Genomic DNA, 25,775 nt, shown 5'->3' on the forward strand with positions numbered 1-25,775 from the left:
AACTCGTCTAGACATGAGTACTGCCTATCATCCACAAACTGATGGGCAGAGCGAAAGGACGATACAAACGCTTGAAGACATGCTACGAGCATGTGTTATTGATTTCGGAAACAGTTGGGATCGACATCTACCGTTAGCAGAATTTTCCTACAACAACAGCTACCATTCAAGCATTGAGATGGCGCCATTTGAAGCACTTTATGGTAGAAAGTGCAGGTCTCCGATTTGTTGGAGTGAAGTGGGGGATAGACAGATTACGGGTCCGGAGATTATACAAGAAACTACCGAGAAGATCATCCAAATTCAACAACGGTTGAAAACCGCCCAAAGTCGACAAAAGAGCTACGCTGACATTAAAAGTAAAGATATAGAATTTGAAATTGGAGCGATGGTCATGCTTAAAGTTGCACCTTGGAAAGGCGTTGTTCGATTTGGTAAACGAGGGAAATTAAATCCAAGGTATATTGGACCATTCAAGATTATTGATCGTGTCGGACCAGTAGCTTACCGACTAGAGTTACCTCAACAACTCGCGGCTGTACATAACACTTTCCACGTCTCGAATTTAAAGAAATGTTTTGCTAAAGAAGATCTCACTATTCCGTTAGATGAAATCCAAATCAACGAAAAACTTCAATTCATCGAAGAACCCGTCGAAATAATGGATCGTGAGGTTAAAAGACTTAAGCAAAACAAGATACCAATTGTTAAGGTTCGATGGAATGCTCGTAGAGGACCCGAGTTCACCTGGGAGCGTGAAGATCAGATGAAGAAGAAATACCCGCATCTATTTCCAGAAGATTCGTCAACACCTTCAACAGCTTAAATTTCGGGACGAAATTTATTTAACGGGTAGGTACTGTAGTGACCCGAACTTTTCCATGTTTATATATATTAATTGAGATTGATATTTACATGATTAAATGTTTCCAACATGTTAAGCAATCAAACTTGTTAAGACTTGATTAATTGAAATAGGTTTCATATAGACAATTGACCACCCAAGTTGACCGGTGATTCACGAACGTTAAAACTTGTAAAAACTATATGATGACATATATATGGTTATATATATAGTTAACATGATATTATGATAAGTAAACATATCATTAATTATATTAACAATGAACTACATATGTAAAAACAAGACTACTAACTTAATGATTTTGAAACGAGACATATATGTAACGATTATCGTTGTAACGACATTTAATGTATATATATCATATTAAGAGATATTCGTACATCATAATATCATGATAATATAATAATTTAAAATCTCTTTTGATATTATAAACATTGGGTTAACAACATTTAACAAGATCGTTAACCTAAATGTTTCAAAACAACATTTACATGTAACGACTAACGATGACTTAACGACTCAGTTAAAATGTATATACATGTAGTTTTTTAATATGTATTCATACACTTTTGAAAGACTTCAAGACACTTATCAAAATACTTCTACTAAACAAAAATTCTTACAATTACATCCTCGTTCAGTTTCATCAACAATTCTACTCGTATGCACCCGTATTCGTACTCGTACAATACACATCTTTTAGATGTATGTACTATTGGTATATACACTCCAATGATCAGCTCTTAGCAGCCCATGTGAGTCACCTAACACATGTGGGAACCATCATTTGGCAACTAGCATGAAATATCTCATAAAATTACAAAAATATGAGTAATCATTCATGACTTATTTACATGAAAACAAAATAACATATCCTTTATATCTAATCCATACACCAACGACCAAAAACACCTACAAACACTTTCATTCTTCAATTTTCTTCATCTAATTGATCTCTCTCAAGTTCTATCTTCAAGTTCTAAGTGTTCTTCATAAATTCCAAAAGTTCTAGTTTCATAAAATCAAGAATACTTTCAAGTTTGCTAGCTCACTTCCAATCTTGTAAGGTGATCATCCAACCTCAAGAAATCTTTGTTTCTTACAGTAGGTTATCATTCTAATACAAGGTAATAATCATATTCAAACTTTGGTTCAATTTCTATAACTATAACAATCTTATTTCAAGTGATGATCTTACTTGAACTTGTTTTCGTGTCATGATTCTGCTTCAAGAACTTCGAGCCATCCAAGGATCCGTTGAAGCTAGATCCATTTTTCTCTTTTCCAGTAGGTTTATCCAAGGAAATTAAGGTAGTAATGATGTTCATAACATCATTCGATTCATACGTATAAAGCTATCTTATTCGAAGGTTTAAACTTGTAATCACTAGAACATAGTTTAGTTAATTCTAAACTTGTTCGCAAACAAAAGTTAATCCTTCTAACTTGACTTTTAAAATCAACTAAAAACATGTTCTATATCTATATGATATGCTAACTTAATGATTTAAAACCTGAAAACACGAAAAACACCGTAAAACCGGATTTACGCCGTCATAGTAACACCGCGGGCTGTTTTGGGTTAGTTAATTAAAAACTATTATAAACTTTGATTTAAAAGTTGTTATTCTGAGAAAATGATTTTTATTATGAACATGAAACTATATCCAAAAATTATGGTTAAACTCAAAGTGGAAGTATGTTTTCTAAAATGGTCATCTAGACGTCGTTCTTTCGACTGAAATGACTACCTTTACAAAAATGACTTGTAACTTATTTTTCCGACTATAAACCTATACTTTTCTGTTTAGATTCATAAAATAGAGTTCAATATGAAACCATAGCAATTTGATTCACTCAAAACGGATTTAAAATGAAGAAGTTATGGGTAAAACAAGATTGGATAATTTTTCTCATTTTAGCTACGTGAAAATTGGTAACAAATCTATTCCAACCATAACTTAATCAACTTGTATTGTATATTATGTAATCTTGAGATACCATAGACACGTATACAATGTTTCGACCTATCATGTCGACACATCTATATATATTTCGGAACAACCATAGACACTCTATATGTGAATGTTGGAGTTAGCTATACAGGGTTGAGGTTGATTCCAAAATATATATAGTTTGAGTTGTGATCAATACTGAGATACGTATACACTGGGTCGTGGATTGATTCAAGATAATATTTATCGATTTATTTCTGTACATCTAACTGTGGACAACTAGTTGTAGGTTACTAACGAGGACAGCTGACTTAATAAACTTAAAACATCAAAATATATTAAAAGTGTTGTAAATATATTTTTGAACATACTTTGATATATATGTATATATTGTTATAGGTTCGTGAATCAACCAGTGGCCAAGTCTTACTTCCCGACGAAGTAAAAATCCGTGAAAGTGAGTTATAGTCCCACTTTTTAAATCTAATATTTTTGGGATGAGAATACATGCAGGTTTTATAAATGATTTACAAAATAGACACAAGTACGTGAAACTACATTCTATGGTTGAATTATCGAAATCGAATATGCCCCTTTTTATTAAGTCTGGTAATCTAAGAATTAGGGAACATACACCCTAATTGACGCGAATCCTAAAGATAGATCTATTGGGCCTAACAAACCCCATCCAAAGTACCGGATGCTTTAGTACTTCGAAATTTATATCATATCCGAAGGGTGTCCCGGAATGATGGGGATATTCTTATATATGCATCTTGTTATTGTCGGTTACCAGGTGTTCACCATATGAATGATTTTTATCTCTATGTATGGGATGTGTATTGAAATATGAAATCTTGTGGTCTGTTATTACGATTTGATATATATAGGTTAAACCTATAACTCACCAACATTTTTGTTGACGTTTAAAGAATGTTTATTCTCAGGTGAATATTAAGAGCTTCCGCTGTTACATACTAAAATAAGGACAAGATTTGGAGTCCATGTTTGTATGATATTGTGTAAAAACTGCATTCAAGAAACTGATTTCGATGTAACATATTTGTATTGTAAACCATTATGTAATGGTCGTGTGTAAACAGGATATTTTAGATTATCATTATTTGATAATCTACGTAAAGCTTTTTAAACCTTTATTTATGAAATAAAGGTTATGGTTTGTTTTAAAAATGAATGCAGTCTTTGAAAAACGTCTCATATAGAGGTCAAAACCTCGCAACGAAATCAATTAATATGGAACGTTTTTAATCAATAAGAACGGGACATTTCATATATTATTTTGGGATGGGATCTAAAGTAGAAAAACATCAATGGGTCGATGGTTAGGACTGTGTTCGGGTATTCTAGAGGTCACGGGTTCGAGCCCGGGCAAAGGCGTTTATTTTTTTTAAAGCCCTTTTTCTTGAGGTAGTAATTCTTATTATTATTATTATTATTATTATTATTATTATTATTATTATTATTATTATTATTATTATTATTATTATTATTGCTATTATTACTAGTATTATTATTTATGGTTATTGTTATTATTATTATTATTATTATTATTATTCTAATTATTATCCTAATTATTATTAATATTAGTTTTATTATGACTTGAATAAGTATTATTATTAATATCATTAAGAATATTAGTATTATTTTATTATTAAAACTATCATTATTATTATCATTATTACTATCATTAATACAAGATATTATTATTATCTGTAATATAAATATTATTATCATTATTATTATTATTATTAACATTATCATTATTAAAATGAGTATCATTATTAATGAACTATTATTAAAATTATTATCATTAATAGTGAAATGGTTATTTTTATAGTTATTATTATTATTGGTATTATTATTGATATCAGTAATCCTAAAAGTATCATTACTTTTAAATCTATCAATTTATTTAGTATTATCATTATGAATATTATTATTATTATTATTACAAAATAATACAACTCTTTATTCATTATCATTATTAATATTATCAAATAAATATTTATATATAGAATATATATAAAAGTATATATATAGAAATATATAACAATTGAAATAATATATAAACTTATTCGATTACGAGTATATTGAAATGTCCCGTTCTTATTGATTAAAAACGTTCCATATTAATTGATTTCGTTGCGAGGTTTTGACCTCTATATGAGACATTTTTCAAAGACTGTATTCATTTTTAAAATAAACCATAACCTTTATTTCATAGATAAAGGTTTTAAAAAGCTTTACGTAAATTATCAAATAATGATAATCTAAAATATCCTGTTTACACACGACCATTACATAATGGTTTACAATACAAATATGTTACAACAAAATAAGTTTCTTGAATGCAGTTTTTACACAATATCATACAAGCATGGACTCCAAATCTCGTCCTTATTTAAGTATGCGACAGCGGAAGCTCTTAATAATCACCTGAGAATAAACATGCTTAAAACGTCAACAAAAATGTTGGTGAGTTATAGGTTTAACCTATATATATCAAATCATAATAATAGACCACAAGATTTCATATTTCAATACACATCCCATACATAGAGATAAAAATCATTCATATGGTGAACACCTGGTAACCGACATTAACAAGATGCATATATAAGAATATCCCCATCATTCCGGGACACCCTTCGGATATGATATAAATTTCGAAGTACTAAAGCATCCGGTACTTTGGATGGGGTTTGTTAGGCCCAATAGATCTATCTTTAGGATTCGCGTCAATTAGGGTGTCTGTTCCCTAATTCTTAGATTACCAGACTTAATAAAAAGGGGCATATTCGATTTCGATAATTCAACCATAGAATGTAGTTTCACGTACTTGTGTCTATTTTGTAAATCATTTATAAAACCTGCATGTATTCTCATCCCAAAAATATTAGATTTTAAAAGTGGGACTATAACTCACTTTCACAGATTTTTACTTCGTCGGGAAGTAAGACTTGGCCACTGGTTGATTCACGAACCTATAACAATATATACATATATATCAAAGTATGTTCAAAATATATTTACAACATTTTTAATATATTTTGATGTTTTAAGTTTATTAAGTCAGCTGTCCTCGTTAGTAACCTACAACTAGTTGTCCACAGTTAGATGTACAGAAATAAATCGATAAATATTATCTTGAATCAATCCACGACCCAGTGTATACGTATCTCAGTATTGATCACAACTCAAACTATATATATTTTGGAATCAACCTCAACCCTGTATAGCTAACTCCAACATTCACATATAGAGTGTCTATGGTTGTTCCGAAATATATATAGATGTGTCGACATGATGGGTCGAAACATTGTATACGTGTCTATGGTATCTCAAGATTACATAATATACAATACAAGTTGATTAAGTTATGGTTGGAATAGATTTGTTACCAATTTTCACGTAGCTAAAATGAGAAAAATTATCCAATCTTGTTTTACCCATAACTTCTTCATTTTAAATCCGTTTTGAGTGAATCAAATTGCTATGGTTTCATATTGAACTCTATTTTATGAATCTAAACAGAAAAGTATAGGTTTATAGTCGGAAAAATAAGTTACAAGTCATTTTTGTAAAGGTAGTCATTTCAGTCGAAAGAACGACGTCTAGATGACCATTTTAGAAAACATACTTCCACTTTGAGTTTAATCATAATTTTTGGATATAGTTTCATGTTCATAATAAAAATCATTTTCTCAGAATAACAATTTTTAAATCAAAGTTTATCATAGTTTTTAATTAACTAACCCAAAACAGCCCGCGGTGTTACTACGACGGCGTAAATCCGGTTTTACGGTGTTTTTCGTGTTTCCAGGTTTTAAATCATTAAGTTAGCATATCATATAGATATAGAAAATGTGTTTAGTTGATTTTAAAAGTCAAGTTAGAAGGATTAACTTTTGTTTGCGAACAAGTTTAGAATTAACTAAACTATGTTCTAGTGATTACAAGTTTAAACCTTCGAATAAGATAGCTTTATATGTATGAATCGAATGATGTTATGAACATCATTACTACCTTAAGTTTCCTGGATAAACCTACTGGAAAAGAGAAAAATGGATCTAGCTTCAACGGATCCTTGGATGGCTCGAAGTTCTTGAAGCAGAATCATGACACGAAAACAAGTTCAAGTAAGATCATCACTTGAAATAAGATTGTTATAGTTATAGAAATTGAACCAAAGTTTGAATATGATTATTACCTTGTATTAGAATGATAACCTACTGTAAGAAACAAAGATTTCTTGAGGTTGGATGATCACCTTACAAGATTGGAAGTGAGCTAGCAAACTTGAAAGTATTCTTGATTTTATGAAACTAGAACTTTTGGAATTTATGAAGAACACTTAGAACTTGAAGATAGAACTTGAGAGAGATCAATTAGATGAAGAAAATTGAAGAATGAAAGTGTTTGTAGGTGTTTTTGGTCGTTGGTGTATGGATTAGATATAAAGGATATGTTATTTTGTTTTCATGTAAATAAGTCATGAATGATTACTCATATTTTTGTAATTTTATGAGATATTTCATGCTAGTTGCCAAATGATGGTTCCCACATGTGTTAGGTGACTCACATGGGCTGCTAAGAGCTGATCATTGGAGTGTATATACCAATAGTACATACATCTAAAAGCTGTGTATTGTATGAGTACGAATACGGGTGCATACGAGTAGAATTGTTGATGAAACTGAACGAGGATGTAATTGTAAGCATTTTTGTTAAGTAGAAGTATTTTGATAAGTGTATTGAAGTCTTTCAAAAGTGTATAAATACATATTAAAACACTACATGTATATACATTTTAACTGAGTCGTTAAGTCATCGTTAGTTGTTACATGTAAGTGTTGTTTTGAAACCTTTAGGTTAACGATCTTGTTAAATGTTGTTAACCCAATGTTTATAATATCAAATGAGATTTTAAATTATTATATTATCATGATATTATCATGATATTATCATGTATGAATATCTCTTAATATGATATATATACATTAAATGTCTTTACAACGATAATCGTTACATATATGTCTCGTTTAAAAATCATTAAGTTAGTAGTCTTGTTTTTACATATGTAGTTCATTGTTAATATACTTTATGATTTTTTTTTTTCATAGTATCATGTTAACTATATATATATATATCCATTTATATGTCATCATATAGTTTTTACAAGTTTTAACGTTCGTGAATCACCGATCAACTTGGGTGGTCAATTGTCTATATGAAACATATTTCAATTAATCAAGTCTTAACAAGTTTGATTGCTTAACATGTTGGAAACATTTAATCATGTAAATATCAATCTCAATTAATATATATAAACATGGAAAAGTTCGGGTCACTACAGTACCTACCCGTTAAATAAATTTCGTCCCGAAATTTTAAGCTGTTGAAGGTGTTGACGAATCTTCTGGAAATAGATGTGGGTATTTCTTCTTCATCTGATCTTCACGCTCCCAGGTGAACTCGGGTCCTCTACGAGCATTCCATCGAACCTTAACAATTGGTATCTTGTTTTGCTTAAGTCTTTTAACCTCACGATCCATTATTTCGACGGGTTCTTCGATGAATTGAAGTTTTTCGTTGATTTGGATTTCATCTAACGGAATAGTGAGATCTTCTTTAGCAAAACATTTCTTCAAATTCGAGACGTGGAAAGTGTTATGTACAGCCGCGAGTTGTTGAGGTAACTCTAGTCGGTAAGCTACTGGTCCGACACGATCAATAATCTTGAATGGTCCAATATACCTTGGATTTAATTTCCCTCGTTTACCAAATCGAACAACGCCTTTCCAAGGTGAAACTTTAAGCATGACCATCTCTCCAATTTCAAATTCTATATCTTTTCTTTTAATGTCAGCGTAGCTCTTTTGTCGACTTTGGGCGGTTTTCAACCGTTGTTGAATTTGGATGATCTTCTCGGTAGTTTCTTGTATAATCTCTGGACCCGTAATCTGTCTATCCCCCACTTCACTCCAACAAATCGAAGACCTGCACTTTCTACCATAAAGTGCTTCAAACGGCACCATCTCAATGCTTGAATGGTAGATGTTGTTGTAGGAAAATTCTGCTAATGGTAGATGTCGATCCCAACTGTTTCCGAAATCAATAACACATGCTCGTAGCATGTCTTCAAGCGTTTGTATCGTCCTTTCGCTCTGCCCATCAGTTTGTGGATGATAGGCAGTACTCATGTCTAGACGAGTTTCTAATGCTTGCTGTAATGTCTGCCAGAATCTTGAAATAAATCTGCCATCCCTATCAGAGATAATAGAGATTGGTATTCCATGTCTGGAGACGACTTCCTTCAAATACAGTCTTGCTAACTTTTCCATCTTGTCATCTTCTCTTATTGGCAGGAAGTGTGCTGATTTGGTGAGACGATCAACTATTACCCAAATAGTATCAAAACCACTTGCAGTCCTTGGCAATTTAGTGATGAAATCCATGGTAATGTTTTCCCATTTCCACTCCGGGATTTCGGGTTGTTGAAGTAGACCTGATGGTTTCTGATGCTCAGCTTTGACCTTAGAACACGTCAAACATTCTCCTACGTATTTAGCAACATCGGCTTTCATACCCGGCCACCAAAAATGTTTCTTGAGATCCTTGTACATCTTCCCCGTTCCAGGATGTATTGAGTATCTGGTTTTATGAGCTTCTCTAAGTACCATTTCTCTCATATCTCCAAATTTTGGTACCCAAATCCTTTCAGCCCTATACCGGGTTCCGTCTTCCCGAATATTAAGATGCTTCTCCGATCCTTTGGGTATTTCATCCTTTAAATTTCCCTCTTTTAATACTCCTTGTTGCGCCTCCTTTATTTGAGTAGTAATGTTATTATGAATCATTATATTCATAGATTTTACTCGAATGGGTTCTCTGTCCTTCCTGCTCAAGGCATCGGCTACCACATTTGCCTTCCCCGGGTGGTAACGAATCTCAAAGTCGTAATCATTCAATAATTCAATCCACCTACGCTGCCTCATATTCAGTTGTTTCTGATTAAATATGTGTTGAAGACTTTTGTGGTCGGTATATATAATACTTTTGACCCCATATAAGTAGTGCCTCCAAGTCTTTAATGCAAAAACAACCGCGCCTAATTCCAAATCATGCGTCGTATAATTTTGCTCGTGAATCTTCAATTGTCTAGATGCATAAGCAATCACCTTCGTTCGTTGCATTAATACACAACCGAGACCTTGCTTTGATGCGTCACAATAAATCACAAAATCATCATTCCCTTCAGGCAATGACAATATAGGTGCCGTAGTTAGCTTTTTCTTCAATAACTGAAACGCTTTCTCTTGTTCATCCTTCCATTCAAATTTCTTCCCTTTATGCGTTAATGCAGTCAAGGGTTTTGCTATTCTGGAAAAGTCTTGGATGAACCTTCTGTAGTAACCAGCTAGTCCTAAAAACTGTCGTATGTGTTTCGGAGTTTTCGGGGTTTCCCACTTTTCAACAGTTTCTATCTTTGCCGGATCCACCTTAATACCTTCTTTGTTCACTATGTGACCGAGGAATTGAACTTCTTCCAACCAAAATGCACACTTTGAAAACTTAGCGTACAATTCTTCCTTCCTCAATACTTCTAACACCTTTCTCAAATGTTCACCGTGTTCTTGGTGATTCTTTGAGTAAATAAGTATGTCATCAATGAAAACAATGACAAACTTGTCAAGGTATGGTCCACACACTCGGTTCATAAGGTCCATGAACACAGCTGGTGCATTAGTTAAACCAAACGGCATGACCATAAACACGTAATGACCGTAACGTGTTCTGAAAGCAGTCTTTGGAATATCATCTTCTTTCACCCGCATTTGATGATACCCGGAACGTAAGTCAATCTTTGAATAAACAGACGAGCCTTGTAGTTGATCAAATAAGTCATCGATTCTCGGTAGTGGGTAGCGGTTCTTGATGGTAAGTTTGTTCAACTCTCGGTAGTCGATACACAACCTGAATGTACCATCTTTCTTCTTGACAAACAAAACAGGAGCTCCCCACGGTGATGTGCTTGGTCGAATGAAACCACGCTCTAAAAGTTCTTGTAATTGGCTTTGTAGTTCTTTCATCTCGCTGGGTGCGAGTCTGTAAGGAGCACGAGCTATTGGTGCAGCTCCTGGTACAAGATCTATTTGAAATTCAACGGATCGATGTGGGGGTAATCCCGGTAATTCTTTCGGAAATACATCAGGAAATTCTTTTGCGATGGGAACATCATTGATGCTCTTTTCTTCAGTTTGTACTTTCTCGACGTGTGCTAGAACAGCATAGCAACCTTTTCTTATTAGTTTTTGTGCCTTCAAATTACTAATAAGATGTAGCTTCGTGTTTCCCTTTTCTCCGTACACCATTAAGGGTTTTCCTTTTTCTCGTATAATGCGAATTGCATTTTTGTAACAAACGATCTCCGCTTTCACTTCTTTCAACCAGTCCATACCGATTATCACATCAAAACTCCCTAACTCTACTGGTATCAAATCAATCTTAAATGTTTCGCTAACCAGTTTAATTTCTCGATTCCGACATATATTATCTGCTGAAATTAATTTACCATTTGCTAATTCGAGTAAAAATTTACTATCCAAAGGCGTCAATGGACAACTTAATTTAGCACAAAAATCTCTACTCATATAGCTTCTATCCGCACCCGAATCAAATAAAACGTAAGCAGATTTATTGTCAATAAGAAACGTACCCGTAACAAGCTCCGGGTCTTCCTGTGCCTCTGCCGCATTAATATTGAAAACTCTTCCACGGCCTTGTCCATTCGTGTTCTCCTGGTTCGGGCAATTTCTAATAATGTGGCCCGGTTTTCCACATTTATAACAAACTACATTGGCATAACTTGCTCCGACACTACTTGCTCCGCCATTACTCGTTCCGACACCATTTGTTCCTTTCGTTGTATTAACCCCTGGTCTATAGACCTCACACTTCGCCGCGCTATGACCATTTCTTTTACACTTGTTGCAAAATTTGGTGCAGAACCCCGAGTGATTCTTTTCACACCTTTGGCATAGCTGCTTCTGATAGTTGTTGTTGTTGCGGTTATTATTGTTGTTGGGATGATTGTTGTAGTTGCTGTTGTTGTTGTTGTTGTTGTTGTTGTTGGGCCGTTTGTTGTAGTTGCGATTGATGTTGCGATTATTGGGATAATTGTTGCGATTATTGTTGTAATTGCTGTTGTTGTTGTATTGGTGATTCTTATCACCGTTTTCCTCCCACTTTCTTTTGACTTGCTTCACATTGGCCTCTTCAGCAGTCTGTTCTTTAATTCTTTCTTCAATCTGGTTCACGAGTTTGTGAGCCATTCTACATGCCTGTTGTATGGAGGCGGGCTCGTGTGAACTTATATCTTCTTGGATTCTTTCCGGTAATCCTTTCACAAACGCGTCGATCTTCTCTTCCTCATCTTCGAATGCTCCCGGACACAATAGGCACAATTCTGTGAATCGTCTTTCGTACGTGGTAATATCAAATCCTTGGGTTCGTAACCCTCTAAGTTCTGTCTTGAGCTTATTGACCTCGGTTCTGGGACGGTACTTCTCGTTCATCAAGTGCTTGAATGCTGACCACGGTAGTGTGTACGCATCGTCTTGTCCCACTTGCTCTAGATAGGTATTCCACCATGTTAACGCAGAACCTGTGAAGGTATGCGTAGCGTACTTTACTTTGTCCTCTTCAGTACACTTACTTATGGCAAACACCGATTCGACCTTCTCGGTCCACCGTTTCAATCCGATCGGTCCTTCGGTTCCATCAAATTCCAAAGGTTTGCAGGCAGTGAATTCTTTGTAGGTGCATCCTACACGATTTCCTGTACTGTTAGATCCAAGGTTATTGTTGGTATGTAGCGCAGCCTGTACTGCGGCTATGTTTGAAGCTAGAAAAGTACGGAATTCCTCTTCATTCATATTCACGGTGTGTCGAGTAGTCGGTGCCATTTCCTTCAAAATAGTTAAATGGAACAAGTTAATCATACAGAATATTAAGAGTAGTTAATAGTATTTCGTAGCATAATATGAACTCATTTATAAAAGCTTTTTCTTCATATTAGCGTTTTATAAGTTTAAATTCGGGTAGTACCTACCCGTTAAGTTCATACTTAGTAGCTAATATACAATTCAACTACTACAATTCTATATGAAAAACTGATTATAATAATATTTCGCGTTCAAACTTTTATACAATATTTTACAAACTTACAATACCGCTTATTTTACATAAAGCATGAAATATAGCACACAATAACTTTGATACAAGATAGTTGTGAAGATAATTCTAGCTAGTACACAAGTCGTTCAGCAAAGGCAATAAAGACACGTAATTCATACGTCCAGAAACAAGTCATGCATTCTGGTTTTACTAGGACTACTTCCCATCCTTGGTCTTGTGCAACATAACCGTTATGGCCATTGATAAGACAGCGTGTTGTAACGTCGTTAAAGGGACGAGGGTTACGTAATGTCCAACAGTCCCGTAATAATCTAAAAACCTCATTTCTTACCCCAATTACCGACTCCGTCACTTGTGGAAACGTTTTGTTTAATAGTTGTAGCCCGATGTTCTTGTTCTCACTTTGGTGAGAAGCGAACATTACTAATCCGTAAGCATAACATGCTTCTTTATGTTGCATGTTAGCCGCTTTTTCTAAATCACGAAGTCCAATATTCGGATATATTGAGTCAAAATAATTTCTTAACCCGTTGCGTAAAATAGCATTTGGGTTCCCCGCAATATATGCGTCAAAGTAAACACATCGTAACTTATGGGTTTCCCAATGTGATATCCCCCATCTTTCAAACGAAAGTCTCTTATAAACCAAGACATTCTTGGAACGTTCTTCGAATGTCTTACAAACTGATCTCGCCTTAAATAGTTGTGCCGAGGAATTCTGACCGACTCTAGACAAGATTTCATCAATCATGTCTCCGGGTAGGTCTCTTAAAATATTGGGTTGTCTATCCATTTTGTGTTTTTATACTGTAAAATAGACAAGAGTTAGATTCATAAAAAAAAATACTTATTAATACAAGCAATTTTTACATATATCATAAAGCATAAGCACACTATATTACATATATTACACCACACGAATACAACTATCTTATTCTGACTCGCTTGTTTCTTCTTCTTCGGTTTTAGTTCGTTTTGCCAAGTTTCTAGGGATATATGATGTTCCCCTAATACGAGCCGTCGTGATCCACATTGGTTTAGAAAAACCTGGTGGTTTAGAGGTTCCCGGGTCATTGTTACAACTTAAGGACTTCGGGGGTTGACGATACATATAAAGTTCATCGGGGTTGGAATTAGATTTCTCTATTTTTATGCCCTTTCCCTTATTATTTTCTTTTGCCTTTTTAAATTCAGTTGGGGTAATTTCTATAACATCATCGGAATTCTCGTCGGAATCCGATTCATCGGAGAATTGGTAATCCTCCCAATATTTTGCTTCCTTGGCGGAAACACCATTGACCATAATTAACCTTGGTCGGTTGGTTGAGGATTTTCTTTTACTTAACCGTTTTATTATTTCCCCCACCGGTTCTATATCTTCATCCGGTTCCGATTCTTCTTCCGGTTCCGACTCTTCTTCCGGTTCCTCTTCGGGAACTTGTGAATCAGTCCACGAATCATTCCAATTTACATTTGACTCTTCATTATTATTAGGTGAGTCAATGGGACTTGTTCTAGAGGTAGACATCTATCACATAATATCAAACGCGTTAAGAGATTAATATATCACATAATATTCACATGTTAAAAATATATAGTTTTCAACAAAATTTGTTAAGCAATCATTTTTCAAGTAAACACGGTCGAAGTCCAGACTCACTAATGCATCCTAACAAACTCGATAAGACACACTAATGCAAAATTCTGGTTCTCTAAGACCAACGCTCGGATACCAACTGAAATGTCCCGTTCTTATTGATTAAAAACGTTCCATATTAATTGATTTCGTTGCGAGGTTTTGACCTCTATATGAGACATTTTTCAAAGACTGTATTCATTTTTAAAATAAACCATAACCTTTATTTCATAGATAAAGGTTTTAAAAAGCTTTACGTAGATTATCAAATAATGATAATCTAAAATATCCTGTTTACACACGACCATTACATAATGGTTTACAATACAAATATGTTACAACAAAATAAGTTTCTTGAATGCAGTTTTTACACAATATCATACAAGCATGGACTCCAAATCTCGTCCTTATTTAAGTATGCGACAGCGGAAGCTCTTAATAATCACCTGAGAATAAACATGCTTAAAACGTCAACAAAATTGTTGGTGAGTTATAGGTTTAACCTATATATATCAAATCATAATAATAGACCACAAGATTTCATATTTCAATACACATCCCATACATAGAGATAAAAATCATTCATATGGTGAACACCTGGTAACCGACATTAACAAGATGCATATATAAGAATATCCCCATCATTCCGGGACACCATTCGGATATGATATAAATTTCGAAGTACTAAAGCATCCGGTACTTTGGATGGGGTTTGTTAGGCCCAATAGATCTATCTTTAGGATTCGCGTCAATTAGGGTGTCTGTTCCCTAATTCTTAGATTACCAGACTTAATAAAAAGGGGCATATTCGATTTCGATAATTCAACCATAGAATGTAGTTTCACGTACTTGTGTCTATTTTGTAAATCATTTATAAAACCTGCATGTATTCTCATCCCAAAAATATTAGATTTTAAAAGTGGGACTATAACTCACTTTCACAGATTTTTACTTCGTCGGGAAGTAAGACTTGGCCACTGGTTGATTCACGAACCTATAACAATATATACATATATATCAAAGTATGTTCAAAATATATTTACAACACTTTTAATATATTTTGATGTTTTAAGTTTATTAAGTCAGCTGTCCTCGTTAGTAACCTACAACTAGTTGTCCACAGTTAGATGTACAGAAATAAATCGATAAATATAATCTTGAATCAATCCACGACCCAGTGTATACGTATCTCAGTATTGATCACAACTCAAACTATATATATTTTGGAATCAACCTCAACCCTGTATAGCTAACTCCAACATTCACATATAGAGTGTCTATGGTTGTTCCGAAATATATATAGATGTGTCGACATGATAGGTCGAAACATTGTATACGTGTCTATGGTATCTCAAGATTACATAATATACAATACAAGTTGATTAAGTTATGGTTGGAATAGATTTGTTACCAATTTTCACGTAGCTAAAATGAGAAAAATTATCCAATCTTGTTTTACCCATAACTTCTTCATTTTAAATCCGTTTTGAGTGAATCAAATTGATATGGTTTCATATTGAACTCTATTTTATGAATCTAAACAGAAAAGTATAGGTTTATAGTCGGAAAAATAAGTTACAAGTCATTTTTGTAAAGGTAGTCATTTCAGTCGAAAGAACGACGTCTAGATGACCATTTTAGAAAACATACTTCCACTTTGAGTTTAATCATAATTTTTGGATATAGTTTCATGTTCATAATAAAAATCATTTTCTCAGAATAATAACTTTTAAATCAAAGTTTATCATAGTTTTTAATTAACTAACCCAAAACAGCCCGCGGTGTTACTACGACGGCGTAAATCCGGTTTTACGGTGTTTTTCGTGTTTCCAGGTTTTAAATCATTAAGTTAGCATATCATATAGATATAGAAAATGTGTTTAGTTGATTTTAAAAGTCAAGTTAGAAGGATTAACTTTTGTTTGCGAACAAGTTTAGAATTAACTAAACTATGTTCTAGTGATTACAAGTTTAAACCTTCGAATAAGATAGCTTTATATGTATGAATCGAATGATGTTATGAACATCATTACTACCTTAAGTTTCCTGGATAAACCTACTGGAAAAGTGAAAAATGGATCTAGCTTCAACGGATCCTTGGATGGCTCGAAGTTCTTGAAGCAGAATCATGACACGAAAACAAGTTCAAGTAAGATCATCACTTGAAATAAGATTGTTATAGTTATAGAAATTGAACCAAAGTTTGAATATGATTATTACCTTGTATTAGAATGATAACCTACTGTAAGAAACAAAGATTTCTTGAGGTTGGATGATCACCTTACAAGATTGGAAGTGAGCTAGCAAACTTGAAAGTATTCTTGATTTTATGAAACTAGAACTTTTGGAATTTATGAAGAACACTTAGAACTTGAAGATAGAACTTGAGAGAGATCAATTAGATGAAGAAAATTGAAGAATGAAAGTGTTTGTAGGTGTTTTTGGTCGTTGGTGTATGGATTAGATATAAAGGATATGTAATTTTGTTTTCATGTAAATAAGTCATGAATGATTACTCATATTTTTGTAATTTTATGAGATATTTCATGCTAGTTGCCAAATGATGGTTCCCACATGTGTTAGGTGACTCACATGGGCTGCTAAGAGCTGATCATTGGAGTGTATATACCAATAGTACATACATCTAAAAGCTGTGTATTGTATGAGTACGAATACGGGTGCATACGAGTAGAATTGTTGATGAAACTGAACGAGGATGTAATTGTAAGCATTTTTGTTAAGTAGAAGTATTTTGATAAGTGTATTGAAGTCTTTCAAAAGTGTATAAATACATATTAAAACACTACATGTATATACATTTTAACTGAGTCGTTAAGTCATCGTTAGTCGTTACATGTAAGTGTTGTTTTGAAACCTTTAGGTTAACGATCTTGTTAAATGTTGTTAACCCAATGTTTATAATATCAAATGAGATTTTAAATTATTATATTATCATGATATTATCATGTATGAATATCTCTTAATATGATATATATACATTAAATGTCTTTACAACGATAATCGTTACATATATGTCTCGTTTAAAAATCATTAAGTTAGTAGTCTTGTTTTTACATATGTAGTTCATTGTTAATATACTTTATAATATGTTTTCTTATCATAGTATCATGTTAACTATATATATATATCCATTTATATGTCATCATATAGTTTTTACAAGTTTTAACGTTCGTGAATCACCGATCAACTTGGGTGGTCAATTGTCTATATGAAACATATTTCAATTAATCAAGTCTTAACAAGTTTGATTGCTTAACATGTTGGAAACATTTAATCATGTAAATATCAATCTCAATTAATATATATAAACATGGAAAAGTTCGGGTCACTACATATATGTGTTAATATATATACTTGATATAGGTTCGTGAATCCGAGGTCAACTCTGCACTTGTTCAGTGCCGCTCATATGCATAATTACTACAAACTATCGTATCGTATCGTGAGTTTTCATAGTTCCCTTTTTATATATTTTTGGGCTGAGAATACATGCGCAACTTTTATAACTGTTTTATACGTTAGATACAAGTACCAACTATTAAACTGTGATATATCTGGCTATGTCCTGCAAGTCCCCACTGCGATATTTTTAATTGGTTCTACATAATGCATTCTTAATTACTGGGGGCAGGCCTATCGGGAGTAACGTCCCCGATACATTTGACCAAGTCATTGTATTACTTAATAATGATTCAAACCGACAAGGACAGTACAACTTGTCACGGAGCAAACTTCGAAACTGTTTAGTCTAAATATCACAAACTTGGCACTACTTTTAGATCTCTGTGAGATCTACTTTTGTAAATAAAAATCTTGTGGTCTATTCTATTACTGAAATCATTATTTATGACAAACCTATGAACTCACTCAACCTCGTGTTGACTTTTTAAGCATGTTTATTCTCAGGTACTTAAATATTGTTTCCGCTGATTATATGCTGCTTTGAATGATGATTGCTTGCCATGATTGGAGTCTTCATGCATTACTTATCGATTTATTTAAAAACATTTAATACTCTAAATACAATGTAATCTATTTATCTTCCGCTACAAAACTCAATAAAACGTCTCATATAGAGTTGTTCTCGTTTATACAACTGTGATTTGATATAATTAGTCACAAATACCCAGGCCCTATTTGGGGGTGTGACAAGTTTGATCCTCATGGCGACCAGGCCATATTTCTTAGTTATTCCTCGAACAAAGTTGTTTATCGTGTCTATCATAAACGAACAAAGACGATTAAGGAAAGCATGAATGTCAAATTTGATGAATTTTTGAGAATGGCTTTTGAACAATTCTGTTTAAAACCCGATCCTAACCTGGCTACTACTTCTTCTGCGCATAATTCAATTTTCTTGAAGAAGGGTGTTCCGACGGTTACAACAGAGGAACTGGATATCTTGTTTGATAGTCTTTATGCTCCTCAACAGAATTCAAATGTTCAAGCCGTACTGGTTACGCCATCATAGTCAACTACTGTGGAGACTCAACCAAGTCTCTTTGATGAAGATTCAACACCAACTGATTAACCTGTTGCTTCCTCATCCTCCTTCCCACCTCCTACTGCTGATAATCTTGAACCAATTCAAGATTCATTCGTTGATACTACTCCAGTTGTTTCTCCAGATACTCAAATGAATCCATTAGAAAGTGTTACATCAGCACAAGCAGACCAAGGCTCAACATCAACAACGATTGATGTTTCAATGGATACCACTGATGTACAACCTCTTCCACATCACAACCGATGGATTAAAGTCATCCAATTGATCTTATCATTGGTGATGCATATGCTCCAGTTTCAACTCGAAGGGCTACTCGGAATATATGTCTGTATATTACCTTTCTTAGTGAGATTGAACCAACAACGGTTGTTAATCATTCATCAATATTCAGATGAATAATAAATTAATCATTCATCACGATTATTATCATTCATCATCAATTTTTTAACGATTTTGTTATTAATTTTTTCTAATGTTTATGCTTTTTTCAATCTGCATATTAAGATACCCTAAAAAGATAATTTTTTTAATAAAATTTTTTTGAAATTTTGCTTATCTATTGTTAGCCATTTTTAATATATATATATATATATATATATATATATATATATATATATATATATATATATATATATATACATACATATATATATATATATATGTATATATACATATATATATATATATATATATATATATATGTATGTATATATATATATATATATATATATATATATACAACAACAACAACAACAAAACCCAATTCCGCATATGTGAGGTATGAGGGATGTGAGATGTATACAATTCTTCCTCTATTATAGAATAAAGACAAGTCATTTCTCCACACGAAGTGAAACACTCCCAAAAGTAGAGAAAGTCATCTCTCTCAATGTTCTATTGATAGAGAGATTGCTTCCAAAAGGACCTCCGGCCTATAAGTAAGAAAAATTTTGTAAAATAAAAATAAAATAAAATAAAATAAAAAATGTGACGTCATGTAAATGGTAGAATCTAATTTCTATGGTTTTAAATCCTGCCTGGATTCAATTTAGGCTCTAAGCGACAGTAAAGTCACCAATAAATCGACGCTTTTTGTTTACTCGATTAATAGAGCCATTATATATATATATATATATATATATATATATATATATATATATATATATATATATATATATATATATATATATATGAACTTGTAGTCTTTTAAAGATAAACATCTATTAAAATAACATTCAAATATAATTACTATTGAAAAATAATCGGGACCCCATTACGTTTCTGGAATCGCCATTGACCATGGCCTAAATAGGTAAGAATGATACATTTAAAATATAAGTTATTTATTCTAGAAAACTACAATTTTTAGGACTGGACCGATCTATGATTGTTTCGTCAAGCGTCTTCAGGGGATTTCTAGAAGAATGTTATAGACACGGCTTTATTTTCAGTTTCGCCTTTAACTATTTCCTTCTTGACGCTATAGAGGGAGGGTGAAGGTTTTTGGTGAAATGTCTCGTTCATATCGATTATAAACGTTTCATATTAATTGATTTCGTCGCGAGGTTTGACCCCTATTGAAATGTCCCGTTCATATTGATTATAAACGTTCCATATTAATTGATTTCGTTGCGAGGTTTTGACCTCTATATGAGACGTTTTTCAAAGACTGTATTCATTTTTAAAACAACCATAACCTTTATTTTATCAATAAAGGTTTTAAAAACATTACGTAGATTATCAAATAATGATAATCTAAAATATACTGTTTACACATGACCATTACATAATGGTTTACAATAGAAATAAATTACATCGACATATGTTTCTTGAATGCAGTTTTTACACAATATCATACAAACATGGACTCCAAATCTTATCCTTATTTTAGTATGCAACAGCGGAAGCTCTTAGTATTCACCTGAGAATAAACATGCTTAAAACTTTAACAAAAATGTTGGTGAGTTATAGGTTTAACCTATATATATCATGTAGCGACCCGACCAAAAACGTCATTGACAGCGTCGCTAACTGAGGTCCCGTTACGTGGTCGTAGTCAATATAAGAGACTCGTTTGACCAAAATTATGTCGCATTCATTTGAAATGTACAAAACTTGCAAGGTTTAGTTTACCAAACGGATCGACAATATGTTTAAGTTTACAAAAGTTATAAAGTATGAATGAAATAACTCGCGACATAATTAGTTTAAAATCCCGGTTGCTATAAATAGCGTAAGTATGTAGACAAAAGTTTGAATCCAAAAGTGCTATCCCTAGCGTATGCATGCATGGTTGACTCCAATAAAGTAATCAAAGAGAGCGGAAGCATGTAACAAGTAACCAAGTATGAACCTGAGAAAACAAATAGAAAACTGTCAACGAAAACGTTGGTGAAATCATAGGTTTAAGTAAGTAAGTGAGTAAAAGTAAGTCGAACCACAAGATTTCCAACATTGATAAAATAGTAATACATTCTAAAAGTTAATATTCGCGAGCACCCAATTATCAAGGCTTAACGTTTCCTTCCATAGAACCCCATCACAATAGTGTTAGAACATACAATGTTTCTCGAAAATATATTTCACCCGTAGACGATAGCGAACCGTCCGAAGTGAGGGTTTGTCAAACCCATATGGCCATACAACATAAGTTCACGCCTACACTTACACCCTGCAAGTGTAACTAATGATAATTGAATTGAGGATTTTGTTCTAAACTCGTATGTAGAATGTTTGTTTTCATGTACTTGTGTTCACTCAGTTAAAAGAAACGTTTATGTTTTCTCATCCCAAATATAAGTTCAAAAGAGTAAAAGTGGGACTATGATCTCACCTAGAGTGCACGAGTATAAAAGTACTTCACAAAGTAAACGTATGCATGATTGTTGCTTAGCCTTGACCTAAACAAGTAAGTTATATCAATTAACCGGTTACGACACAAGGTCGGGAGAAATGTGTTCAATTAGTCCTATGGCTCGTTACGACTCGATTATATAGCATGTGAATCACGTTGTCAAGTTTCATGCAAGAAACAAGTATAAAAGAAGATTAGAAGGATTGCATAAGTGTTTGGTTAAGTTTGACTAAAAGTCAAAATTTAGTCAAAGTCAACGAAAAGGTCAACGTGTTCGGGTCGGGTCTCGGACAATTTTGCTAAGCTTAGAATCCATATATAAGCATGTTGGCTAAGTTTCATGTCAATCGGAGTTGCGTAGCATAGTTAGATTTTTACGAAAATTGGAAATTTTGGACAGCCGTATTTCCACGCTTTAAGCCGCGCCGTGGCTAGAGGAGCCGCGCCGCGGCTTAACACTAGAAAAAAATGCTGGGCAGTTTTAAGTGTAGGCTCGAACCAAACTTCAAACAAACGTAACTTTTGACTCGTTAACATTCAAAATACGTATCTTATATCATTGGAAAGGTAATTTAAAGAGGAACACAACTAAACACATTTCATGAATCAAATCCATCATTAACAACAATGAAAACCTCATCAAATGTTCATTAAACGCTCAAAATCAAAGTTTCGAGTTCACAAAACGCATTTCTTGACTCGGGAAACCAATTTACACATACGATACGCCTTTTTGAAGGTAATGAAACATACAATACAACTAATCACTAACTAATAACATTTTATGGCATTCAAAGCATCAAAAGTTCATTTTAAGTCTATCAACCCTAACCAAAATTCACAAAAATCAATAATCATGTTCTTGAAGTTTTCTTAATCAACCTACACATCAAAATGAAGCTAGTGATACTAGTAACATAATTAAAACATGAACTTTAACCATTTAACAACATTCAATCACCCAAAACACAAGGTTAAGCAAACCCATTTCAAATGTTTAAACTAGTTACTCAAAACAACAAATCGAGCAAACAAAACATATATTCATGTTATACACGAGCCATAGACACTAACTAACATCATTTCAAGTATATAAAATGAATTTAGAGAAATCTAGTATTTTATAAATGTTACCCAAATGTGATGAAATTGGTACCAAAATGTAGAGGATGAAGAGAGGATTCCAAATATGTAATTTGTTTTGATGTTTGCTTCTTGATTCGGATTTAGATGATGATTTAGTGAAATGGGTGTTTTCAGTTCAAAGATGGAAGAGAGAAAAGAAGGTAGGAGGAGAAGTGAGAACGAATGGATGAGGATGGTGGGAGGTGGTTGACTTAGTCAACCACTAGTTACCATTTTGCTCACTTAACAACATTAGTCCCTCGAGTTTGAAAGCGGGTGCGTGAATTAACCAAACGAATATTTTAAAAACGCTCGAGTAAACGAGTGATGTTATAATTAAATAATGGGGATATTATGAACGTTAGTCAACGGAAACTACGAATTTAAATAATGAAAGATATTATTTAAAAAAAAAGACAGTGTTAAAATAAATTTAACGGAAAAATGTGGGATGTTACATTACCCACACCTTAAAAGAAATTTCATCCCGAAATTTAGTTGGAAGTAGTAGTTGTTGATTCTTCCTCGAGATCTTGCGTTGCCAATTCTATGAATAGTTGAAGGCACTCCCTTGGGCATTTCAACGAACTTTGACGGTCGGGATTTTACGTTGTATTGGAGTTTGGTTTCACGATTCATAGTTTCAACCGGTCCTCCTAGGGAATGAAGTTTATCGTCATTAGTAAGCTCATCTAAAAGGAATAACAAGTTCTTGTTTCGCAAGACACGTCTTTAAGTTGATACATAGAATGTAGGATGAACGAAGACTCAAATGAGTCAGAAATTCTAAACGGCAAGCAACGGGTCCAAAACGCTCCAAGATTTTAAAAGGATCAAAATATCACGGATTTAGCTTTATACATTTCCTGAAATGGATTACACCTTTCCAAGGTGCGGCTTTTAACGTTACACGGTTACCCACTTGGAATCCAAAATGTTTACGTCTAACATCGGCATAGATCCCTTGGCGACTATGGGCAGTCTCGAGACTTTCTAGGATTTGAATAATTTTCTCGGTCGTTCCTGAATAAACTCGGGCCCGATAAATTGATCATTGTTTATGTGGTTCGACAAAGGAGAATGACGTTTCCGGTCATATAAGATTTCAAAAGGTGTGACGTTAAGACTCGAATGATAACCCTCATTGTAAGGGGAATCGTCTAAAGGATAAAAATACAAGTTAGTGGTATGTTTTCCCAAGGTTGGAATCATGTGTTTGTTGGGTCCGTCGGGTTATGGATGATATGCGGTACTCATGTCTAAACGTGGTCCCGAGGCTTTTTGTAAGGCACTCCGAAATCTAGAAGTGAAACGAGAATCTCGATCTGAAACGAGGTACATTTCTGTAAGGTATGTTTGAACAAGTCCGTTAGGACTCGAAAACGTTAGTTAGAACAAATTTCTCAAGAAATTCGCGTCGCGAAAGATTTATCGGTTTCCAAAAACGTTCGTCGGGACTATTCCCCCTCGAGGAGAATACTAGTATAACGTGGAGAGTCTCTCTCTCCATTGAGAGTTTAGAATAAAAGATTTCCTGAACTGGAATTATGAGGGTGATGCAAGAGAAGTTTCCGCCCCGATGTAAGCATAACGAGTAAATTGTAGTTAATCAATAAGACTGTTCGAGGACGAGATAGTATACACGTGTAATATATGGTTGAAGTCGAAAGAATTCGTCATTCATTCGGAAGAATAAATATAGTTCGACAATAATCGAAGGTGTGTCCCCGGTATGGTTGTTGTCAGTACTTTTAGAGTTTTCAGATGTCCAAAATGTAGTGACCCGAACTTTTCCATGTTTATATATATTAATTGAGATTGATATTTACATGATTAAATGTTTCCAACATGTTAAGCAATCAAACTAGTTAAGACTTGATTAATTGAAATATGTTTCATATAGACAATTGACCACCCAAGTTGACCGGCGATTCACGAACGTTAAAACTTGTAAAAACGACATGACGATATATATATGGATATACATATGGTTAACATGAGATTATAATAAGTAAGTATCTCCATAAGTATATTAACAATGAGTTATATACATATAAACAAGACTACTAACTTAAGGATTTCGAAACGAGACATATATGTAACGATTATCGTTGTAACGACATTTAAATGTATATATATATATCATATTAAGATATATTAATATATCATAATATCATGATAATATAATAATTTAACATCTCATTAGATATAATAAAAATGGGTTAACAACATTAATTGAGATCGTTAACTTAAAGGTTTCAAAACAACACTTACATGTAACGACTAACGATGACTTAACGACTCAGTTAAAATGTATATACATGTAGTGTATTTAGATGTATTAAAATACTTTTGGAAGACTTCAAGACATATATCAAAACACTCATACTTAACGAAAATGGTTACAGTTACTTTCCCATTTTTTTATTTCATCAAGAATTCTAGTCGTATTCTTACCCGTATTATACACAGCTTCAAAACGTACTTACTATGGGTATATACCAATAGGAACTAGCATGAGATTCCACTCTTGATTATGTCATGCATGACTAATCAATTTTAACTTCTACCATGAGCTAGTCAACTAACTA

Source organism: Rutidosis leptorrhynchoides, chromosome 1 (assembly GCF_046630445.1).
Source record: "Rutidosis leptorrhynchoides isolate AG116_Rl617_1_P2 chromosome 1, CSIRO_AGI_Rlap_v1, whole genome shotgun sequence".
Lineage (NCBI taxonomy): Eukaryota > Viridiplantae > Streptophyta > Magnoliopsida > Asterales > Asteraceae > Rutidosis > Rutidosis leptorrhynchoides.